This window comes from Gouania willdenowi, unplaced genomic scaffold (assembly GCF_900634775.1).
Source record: "Gouania willdenowi unplaced genomic scaffold, fGouWil2.1 scaffold_3_arrow_ctg1, whole genome shotgun sequence".
NCBI classification, from domain to species: Eukaryota; Metazoa; Chordata; class Actinopteri; order Blenniiformes; family Gobiesocidae; genus Gouania; species Gouania willdenowi.
The window spans coordinates 142,991-152,849 of NW_021145162.1; the positions used below are offsets into that span (position 1 = coordinate 142,991).

Genomic DNA, 9,859 nt, shown 5'->3' on the forward strand with positions numbered 1-9,859 from the left:
ATGTATATGTACTAATACTTATTTAGTTACTATGTATATGTACAATACATGTTTAGTTACTATGTATATGTACTAATACTTATTTAGTTACTATGTATATGAACTAATACATGTTTAGTTACTATGTAAATGTACTAATACTTATTTAGTTACTATGTATATGAACTAATACATGTTTAGTTACTATGTATATGTACTAATACTTATTTAGTTACTATGTATATGTACCAACACATGTTTAATTACTAAGTATATGTACTAATACATGTTTAGTTACTATGTTTATGTACTAATACTTATTTAGTTACTATGTATATGTACCAACACATGTTTTAATTACTAAGTATATATACTAATACATGTTTAGTTACTATGTATATGTACTAATACTTATTTAGTTACTATGTATATGAACTAATACATGTTTAGTTACTATGTATATGTACTAATACTTATTTAGTTACTATGTATATGAACTAATACATGTTTAGTTACTATGTAAATGTACTAATACTTATTTAGTTACTATGTATATGAACTAATACATGTTTAGTTACTATGTATATGTACTAATACTTATTTAGTTACTATGTATATGTACCAACACATGTTTAGTTACTATGTATATGTACTAATACTTATTTAGTTACTATGTATATGTACCAACAGATGTTTAATTACTAAGTATATGTACTAATACATGTTTAGTTACTATGTATATGTACCAATACATGTTTAGTTACTATGTATATGTACCAATACATGTTTAGTTACTATGTATATGTACTAATACATGTTTAGTTACTATGTATATGTACTAATACATGTTTAGTTACTATGTATTTGTACTAATACTTATTTAGTTACTATGTATATGAACTAATTCATGTTTAGTTACTATGTATATGTACTAATACTTATTTAATTACTATGTATATGTACTAATACATGTTTGGTTACTATGTATATGTACAATACATGTTTAGTTACTATGTATATGTACCAACACATGTTTAGTTACTATGTATATGTACTAATACATGTTTAGTTACTATGTATATGAACTAATACATGTTTAGTTACTATGTATATGTACTAATACATGTTTAGTTACTATGTATATGTACAACACATGTTTAATTACTAAGTATATGTACTAATACATGTTTAGTTACTATGTATATGTACTAATACTTATTTAATTACTATGTATATTTACTAATACATGTTTGGTTACTATGTATATGTACAATACATGTTTAGTTACTATGTATATGTACTAATACTTATTTAGTTACTATGTATATGAACTAATACATGTTTAGTTACTATGTATATGTACTAATACATGTTTAGTTACTATGTATATGTACTAATACTTATTTAGTTACTATGTATATGTACAATACATGTTTAGTTACTATGTATATGTACTAATACTTATTTAGTTACTATGTATATGAACTAATACATGTTTAGTTACTATGTAAATGTACTAATACTTATTTAGTTACTATGTATATGAACTAATACATGTTTAGTTACTATGTATATGTACTAATACTTATTTAGTTACTATGTATATGTACCAACACATGTTTAATTACTAAGTATATGTACTAATACATGTTTAGTTACTATGTATATGTACTAATACTTATTTAGTTACTATGTATATGTACCAACACATGTTTAATTACTAAGTATATGTACTAATACATGTTTAGTTACTATGTATATGTACTAATACTTATTTAATTACTATGTATATTTACTAATACATGTTTGGTTACTATGTATATGTACAATACATGTTTAGTTACTATGTATATGTACTAATACTTATTTAATTACTATGTATATTTACTAATACATGTTTGGTTACTATGTATATGTACAATACATGTTTAGTTACTATGTATATGTACTAATACTTATTTAGTTACTATGTATATGAACGAATACATGTTTAGTTACTATGTATATGTACTAATACATGTTTAGTTACTATGTAAATATACTAATACTTATTTTGTTACTATGTATATGAACTAATACATGTTTAGTTACTATGTATATGTACTAATACTTATTTAGTTACTATGTATATGTACCAACACATGTTTAATTACTATGTATATGTACTAATACATGTTTAGTTACTATGTATATGTACTAATACATGTTTAGTTACTATGTATATGTACTAATACATGTTTAGTTACTGTGTATATGTACTAATACATGTTTAGTTACTATGTATATGTACAATACATGTTTAGTTACTATGTATATGTACTAATACTTATTTAGTTACTATGTATATGTACCAACACATGTTTAGTTACTATGTATATGTACTAATACATGTTTAGTTACTATGTATATGTACTAATACATGTTTAGTTACTATGTATATGAACTAATACATGTTTAGTTACTATGTATATGTACTAATACATGTTTAGTTACTATGTATATGTACTAACACATGTTTAGTTACTATGTATATGAACTAATACATGTTTAGTTACTATGTATATGTACTAATACATGTTTAGTTACTATGTATATGTACCAATACATGTTTAGTTACTATGTATATGAACTAATACATGTTTAGTTACTATGTATATGTACTAATACATGTTTAGTTACTATGTATATGTACTAACACATGTTTAGTTACTATGTATATGAACTAATACATGTTTAGTTACTATGTATATGTACTAATACATGTTTAGTTACTATGTATATGTACTAATACATGTTTTGTTACTATGTATATGTACTAATACATGTTTAGTTACTATGTATATGAACTAATACATGTTTAGTTACTATGTATATGAACTAATACATGTTTAGTTACTATGTATATGTACTAATACATGTTTTGTTACTATGTATATGTACTAACACATGTTTAGTTACTATGTATATGAACTAATACATGTTTAGTTACTATGTATATGTACTAACACATGTTTAGTTACTATGTATATGAACTAATACATGTTTAGTTACTATGTATATGTACCAATACATGTTTCGTTACTATGTATATGAACTAATACATGTTTAGTTACTATGTATATGAACTAATACATGTTTAGTTACTATGTATATGAACTAACACATGTTTAGTTACTATGTATATGTACCAATACATGTTTAGTTACTATGTATATGTACCAATACATGTTTAGTTACTATGTATATGTACTAATACATGTTTAGTTACTATGTATATGAACCAATACATGTTTAGCTCGTGCTTTTTTAGCTTTTTTTTATTAATACAATTTACAAAGCAAGAGGCTTGAGTTACGTACATTTACAAATGAAATATTTTACATTAGTTATTAATATACAGGAATAAAAATATATTAAAGAGATAAAAATAATTATGCATACAATTTACAGTTTAAATGCAGTACAAAGTTTATTGATCTTCACAGCTTTAGAGTTGGTGCAGCATTTTCAAGTGATTATGTATGAAGATAAAAGTGATTGGAATACTATAAATGTAGCTTTCTGATTGTATCATTTAGAACAGTGTATATGGTATTTTGCCAATATTAGGATATTTACAAAAAAGGATTTTTTGGAGGATTTTTTTCCATAAACACCAAAAATAACATCTTTTTTTAAAAAATCAAAATGTATATTCATATTAAGCTTTCTATTCACAAACAAACATATGTCATTTCATAATATTACAGTATGTGAGCAGTCCCAAACACATGAGTGATTGATTATTCAGCGTTATGACAGAGCAGAGGATCTATATTTGGGTGAAATTATGAATTAATATTGTTTACAGGGTAACATAAATGTAACATTTTCAGGCATATTTCTCAAATGTTATTAGTTACAAAGTATTTCCCAGGCAGGAGCCAAACATAGTCCATAAAAGCATTGTTCTATATAAAAACAGATGCTGGTTTACTGATGCTATGCTATTTATTGTTAGTTTTATAACTAAAAAAGAGTTATCAATCAACAGCTCAGGTGATGAGTCATCATTTGGTGTGTGTACATAGGATGACATCAACATTTTCACACCAGAGGGAACATCATCCATTACATCAGCAAATTCTTTGGGCAAAACTGGAAAACATTGAGAAATTCACTATATGAACAGGTGATGCCTTTTTATTAAAGAGTTAATGTACATGAAGAATAGTTAACCCATTTTTAAAGAAAATAGTTTAAAACAAATGTCCTTATTATTCCATATATAATCCTTGTGTTTGTGAACTAAAGACCAACATAACAACAGTTGGTTATGAAAATTGTAGAGCTGAACTAGAAGCGTTTGGATGCTATCATTACATTATAGGACAAAGTTTATCCCTCCTTATGCTTCAGATACATGTGTTGAGATGAAATTTCATAGTGACTTTGGTTTTAACAGATATATTTTTATCCATTTGATTTTAAATGAACAATGTAAGGTATGAAAATCTATTACACTGAACCCACCATCGCTTCATTTATTAATAGTGAGAGGTTAGATTTATGTACGTTTTTGTAATAACTTTCATAAAATGTAGATATATCTTTTGATTCATTCACAATAGCACCATTAATAGATAGTGTGTTTATGTTATTTTTAGATTGTCTTTGTTTTTCTAGTTTAAAAAAAATAACTGTAATTCTGCTCACCCTCTTCTAAACATTTTGCCTTTGATCGTATAAATGCTCCTTTAGCTTTATCAATGTACATTTTATATCATTTCACTTGGAGTGTTAATAACTCTGCTTGTTGTAAGTCACATATATTTTCTGACAAGATATTTGAAAAGAAAATAAGTTCAGTAATTAAATCATTTTCTTCTTTTTTCCTCAGCTCAATGTTGACAGGTAGTCATGGTAGCTCATGGTAAGTTAGAACAGTTCAATGTTGACAGGTAGTCATGGTAGCTCATGGTAAGTTAGAACAGTTCAATGTTGACAGGTAGTCATGGTAGCTCATGGTAAGTTAGAACAGTTCAATGTTGACAGGTAGTCATGGTAGCTCATGGTAAGTTAGAACAGTTCAATGTTGACAGGTAGTCATGGTAGCTCATGGTAAGTTAGAACAGTTCAATGTTGACAGGTAGTCATGATAACTCATGGTAAGTTAAAAGCTGTGTAGAACCTTTGGGCAGTAATGCTCTTTGCGTTGGTTGCTAACTGCAGTAAAGCTACACAAAAGAAGAATCTACCAGTGACTGCACAAATAGCTTTTAAAAACCACTAAAGTGGGTTTAATATCCTAAAAAAAAAACACCCCGTGACTATTGACCAGCAGGTGTCCTCAGTGAGCAACGTTTGCAACTAAGGTGAGTCATAATATTAATAAAAAATAATAAAATAAAGTAAAAATAGACTTTCACTATATTTATGTAGCCTATATTACAGTGCTAAATATTATACTCTGCACAGTTAATTTAGTCGTCTAGCTACAAGTTAGTCTGTTTATACGGCCATATTTCATCTTATTTCAGATCATGTTAGCTTTGTTCTTTGTGCTGACTATGATGATGACATGAATGATAGACATAATCCAAACTGTAAGGCCTTCTGTTGCCTTCTCATTTCCACTTCACCAAACCCTTCTGAGCTGTGACTGTTAACACCTCATTCACTTTCAACGTGGCATTCGGGGCATGTTTTGTCCTGGAAAGTGGGTGTGTGTGTGTGTGTGTATGTATAACAGACCACCATTTAGTCTGGTTACAGTCTGTGTCACTACACCCATCCATAGAGTGGTAGTGACTGTAGTGTTACACTCTGAGTCAGATCATTGCTGTGATTGGACAGAATACAACACTCAATACTCACACACGACTTGCACACGTGTACACGCCGGGACACGTAATAATTATTTCTAAGTGTTTACATGTCACATAGATGGTGCTACATAGTTATGGTCACCTGATCACTATAGCTTCACTCACACCACACCTGTCACTACATCTAACTACTGACATTAGGTAAGTTTAGTGAAAGTTATACATGTACACGTGTGTTAGACTGGTGTGTATGAGTTTAGAAGTGATCCACCCCCCATAGTGTGTGTGTGTGTGTGTGTGTGTGTGTGTCAGAAAGTAGTAATGTCTACACTGAACAGCAGGTATGGGCACTGCTTGGCAAATGTTACCGTTTCCTGTCTTGCCTTGGTGAAACCAAGGGGGTTTATTGCCTGTTCTAAATAAGCTGTCTCCTTGGCAACCTGAGTAGACATCAACATGTCAATCACGCCTAAAGGAATAGCCAATCTGATTGTCTCAGATCACATGTGCTCACTTTACATTTTATCATGTAAAAAATACTTTACCTATCCGTAACTTACCTTGAGATGTTCTAAACTAGGTAAAAACAAGCAATTAGTTTGTGTTTTGACTATCTTTAAAAATACTATAATTACCAGTTTACATATTTACTGATGATTTACATAGTTATTGATGATAATAGTTGTGACGTCAGACATCAATATTCTTTCTCTCTCTGCCACATAGCAATCAAACAAGTCCGAGTGAAGCCAAAGCTGTCCACAGGGAGCTGAACAACAGCCGAGGAACCGAGTGAACGTATCCCAAGGAATTCCGAGTGAAGCCGAAACCGCAGCAGCGAGACAGAATGGAGCTCATCCTGATTCTGGAAAAAACTGTCTCACCAGATCAAAATGAACTGAAGGTGGCTCAGAAGTTTCTGGAACAGGCAGCGACAGAGAACCTGCCCACCTTCCTGGTCGAGCTGTCTCGTGTTTTTGCGAATCCTGGGAACACGCAGGTAGTTCGGGTGGCCGCCGGCCTGCAAGTGAAGAACTCTCTGACATCTAAAGACCCTGACGTTAAAAGGCAATACCAGCAGAGATGGCTGGCCATCAACGCTAACACTCGCTGCGAGATCAAGAACAACGTTCTCCAGACTCTGGGCACGGAGACGTACCGTCCCAGTTCAGCCTCTCAGTGCGTAGCTGGTATTGCCTGTGCCGAGATCCCCGTCAACCAGTGGCCGGAGCTCATCCCTCAGCTGGTGGCCAACATGATGGACCCAGCTACCATCGAGCGCATGAAGGAGTCCACGCTGGAGGCCATCGGATACATCTGCCAGGACATTGATCCAGAGCAGCTGCAGGAAAATGCCAACCAGATCCTCACGGCCATCATCCAGGGCATGAGGAAGGAGGAGCCTAGCAACAACGTGAGGCTGGCCGCCACCAACGCTCTGCTCAACTCACTGGCGTTCACCCAGGCCAACTTTGACAAGGAGACGGAGAGACACTTCATCATGAAGGTTGTGTGTGAAGCCACACAGTGTCTCGACACCAGAGTGTGTCTGGCGGCTCTGCAGAACCTGGTGAAGATCATGTCTCTGTACTATCAATACATGGAGAAGTACATGGAAAGCGCTCTGTTTGTGATCACAGTGAAGGCGATGAAGAGCGACATCGATGAAGTTGCGCTGCAGGGAATCGAGTTTTGGTCCAACGTGTGTGAAGAGGAGATAGATCTGGCCATCGAATCTTCAGAAGCCTCAGAGCAGGGACGCCCCCCCGTGTACACCAGCAAGTTTTACGCTAAAGGTGCGCTGCAGTCTCTGGTCCCCATCCTCACCCAGACCCTCATCAAACAGGAAGAGAACGATGGCGACGACTGGAACCCGTGTAAAGCAGCGGGCGTGTGTCTCATACTGTTGTCCATGTGCTGCAAGGACGATGTGGTTCCTTACTTGCTGCCCTTCATCCAAGAACACATCAAACACCCCGACTGGCGCTACCGAGACGCCTCCGTCATGGCCTTTGGATCCATCCTTGATGGACCGGAGCCCAACAAGCTCAAACCACTAGCTATCCAGGCGATGCCCACTCTGATCGAGCTGATGAAGGACCCCAGCGTGGTGGTGAGGGACACCACGGTGTGGGTGGTGGGAATGATTTGTGAGCTGCTGCCAGAGGCTGCCATCAACGAGGTTTTCCTGGTGCCACTGCTGCATTGTCTGATCGAAGGCCTAGGGGCGGAGCCTCGCGTAGCCTCTATTGTGTGCTGGGCATTCTCATCTCTGGCTCAGGCAGCGTATGAAGCCACAGAGATCGCTGAGGGCCAGAATGAGCCCAGCACCTACTGCCTGTCCTCATTCTTTGAGATCATCATCCAGAAACTGCTGGAAACCGCCAACAGACCCGACGGTCACAAGAACAACCTGCGCTCTGCAGCGTACGAGGCTCTGATGGAGATTGTGAAGAACAGCGCGAAGGACTGTTACCTTGCAGTGCAGAAGACCACCCTGGTCATCCTGGAGCGGCTGCTGCAGGTGCTGCAGATGGAGTCTCATATCCAGAGCAAATCTGACAGAATCCTGTTCAATGACCTGCAGTCACTGCTGTGTGCAACGCTACAACCCATTCTGAGGAAGGTCCGACATGAGGACGCTCTACAGATCTCTGACATGGTGATGGAGTCTCTGCTCAGATCATTCCAGAGCACGGCGGGCTCTGGTGGTGTTTGGGAGGATGCTCTGTTGGCCATGTCCACGCTGGTGGAGGTGCTGGGCAGTGATTTCCAGAAATACATGGACACCTTAAAACCTTTCCTGGTGACCGGACTGACGAATTACGTTGAGTATCAGGTGTGTCTGGCTGCTGTGGGTCTAGTGTGTGATCTGTGCAGAGCTCTGATGTCCAACATCCTTCCTTACTGTGATGAGATCATGCAGCTGCTGCTGGAGAATCTGAGGAATGAGAACTTGCATCGCTCGGTGAAGCCTCAGATTCTCTCTGTGCTCGGTGACATTGCCCTCGCCATCGGGGGAGAGTTCAAGAAATATCTGCACATTGTGTTAAACACACTGCAGCAGGCCTCACAGACTCAGGTGGACAAGATGGACTATGAGATGGTGGATTACCTGAACAAGCTGAGGGAAGGATGTTTAGAGGCTTACACCGGGATCATCCAAGGGCTCAAGGGAGACCAGGAGAGCGTGGACCCTGATGTGATGCTGATCCAGCCTTGGGTGGAGTTCATCCTCTCGTTCATCCATCACATCGCTGAGGATGAATATCACTCTGATGAAGTCGTCGCCTGTGCAGCTGGACTCATCGGAGAACTGTGCATGGTGTTTGGGAAGGACATGATGAAGCTGGTGGAGGTTCATCCGCCTATTAACGACCTGCTGACAGAGGGACGACGATCCAAGATCAATAGAACCAAATTACTGGCGACCTGGGCCACCATGGTGCTCCTGAAGCTGAAGAGCCAGGCCTGATGGTTGCCATGGCAGCAGCCTGTAAACACATTGATGACTCACTGGATTGAACATTGGTGTTTGTCGGTCGCAGAATGAACAGAGAGTGTGTGTGTGAGAGAGAGATGTGTGAGCGAGCAAGAGATGACATCACCCCTCCTCTGACTGACTCCGCCACCTCAGACAGGCTCCTCCTACAATCCACCTCTCTCAGACAGCTCTCTTTCCACCACACATGGCTGAGGAGAGGGGCTGAATCTGACCAATCAGACACTTCAGAGGAGCGTTGAGCCGAGGTGGATGACTTCTTCTTCTGTGGAAGCTCTTTTTTGTTGGTCTATTTTTTCAAACAATAAAGCGATATTAAAGATTCTCTCTCTCTCTGCTGCAGATGTATGCTAGGCTACATTACAGTGCTAAATATTAAACCTCCCACTTTTCTATAGCAATACATACTTCCTATGGGCACTGCACTAGTTATTACCTCCTCCAAGCAAAGTGTGTGTGAGAGTGACGTGGACTTTGGTTTTCTGGCTTTTCACCTGGCTTCCCTGCATGATCAGATAAGATAATTTTGTTATCTTATCTTCAATTCACACCCAAGCATTGCAGTTCCGCT

The 9,859-nt window shown here is 36.4% G+C and overlaps 1 pseudogene; it reads left to right on the forward strand.

Moving 5' to 3' along the window:
• Positions 1-4,118: 4,118 nt before the first annotated feature.
• Positions 4,119-9,612, forward strand: LOC114460110 (importin subunit beta-1 pseudogene; annotated as a pseudogene).
• The last annotated feature ends 247 nt before the right edge of the window (positions 9,613-9,859 follow it).